The following is a 1,126-nucleotide window of genomic DNA, read 5'->3' as shown; positions in this document are numbered from 1 at the left end:
TCTACATTATTATTAAGTAGGCTTTATCTCCTTGAGTCTGGCACTGTTTACTCATTTATTTATGCTACAGAGATCAAGTCCAGGCCTCTTTTGTCTAAGCCAGTGGTTCTCAATCTTCCTTTTAATATAGCTCCTCATGTTATGGTGAACCCCGAGCATAAAAGCATTTTGTTGCTAATTCATAACTGTAATTTTGCTACTATTATGAATCATAATGTAAATATATGATATGCAGGATATCTGATATGCAACCCCAAGAGGGTCTCAACCCACAGGTTGAGAACTACTGCTCTAGTCACTTGGATTCTATTTGGTTTTTGTTTTGTTTTGGCTTGTTTTTTAAAGACAGGGTTTCTATATGTAGCCCTGGCTGTTCTAGACTCACTGTGTAGACCAGGCTGGCCTCAAATTCACTGTGATCCTTCCAAGTGCTGGGATTAAAGGCATCCACCACCACCATCTGGCTTGTCCCCTGTTAAAAAGGCTTTTCCTGCCCCGAAGGAGCTGCTGTGTCACATGCGCATCAGTCCAGGCATCGGGCAGAGGGCAGAGAGGCTGTGCCTGTGCTCAGTGTTCTGACCTAGGAACATCTGAATGATAAGTAGCCTGACATTCCTGGAAAAAACAATCAAGCCTGAGATGATCACCAGTCTGACACCAGGAGGCTCAGACACGGAGCTAGTCTGAGAGTACCACAGCCTATATGCCTCCTAAGATTGCAAGCAATCCAAAGACTAGAAAAACCCCACCTGGGAATGAGGGAATGAGGGCCCTAGGTGGGAGTGAGCCTAAAACAGATGACCCTTGCATGGGGCCACACAGATGGGCTGGGGGGTGGGGAGAAAGCCCCAGATGACCACCATGGGGCCTAGATAGGGAGCTAGCCTGAAACAACCATCAGGCGGTGGGAAGTGGGGAGACCATGCCCAAGATGACCCCTGTCTGTTGCCATAATGAATAAGTAGATCATAGTCCTCCTGAGACCACTCCTGAGATGCCCCCAGACACTCGGAAACCCTGGACACCTCTAAGAGGAGCAAGTAAGTGGTGGAGAAATAGAAGAGAAAAAGAAACAGAAGGATGTGTGCACAATGAAGATAGGCAAATCTGGAGACTCAAAGATAGT

General features: G+C 46.6%; 1 pseudogene; it reads left to right on the top strand.

Annotated features, from left to right (window-relative positions):
• Positions 1 to 489: 489 nt before the first annotated feature.
• Positions 490 to 614, top strand: LOC129690259 (small nucleolar RNA SNORA17; annotated as a pseudogene).
• Positions 615 to 1,126: the final 512 nt, after the last annotated feature.

The sequence above is a fragment of the Psammomys obesus genome, unplaced genomic scaffold (assembly GCF_907164565.1).
Source record: "Psammomys obesus unplaced genomic scaffold, mPsaObe1.curated_primary_1811, whole genome shotgun sequence".
NCBI classification, from domain to species: Eukaryota; Metazoa; Chordata; class Mammalia; order Rodentia; family Muridae; genus Psammomys; species Psammomys obesus.
The sequence above is the reverse complement of the archived record's forward strand: the minus strand, read 5'-3'. Positions and strand labels throughout refer to the sequence as shown.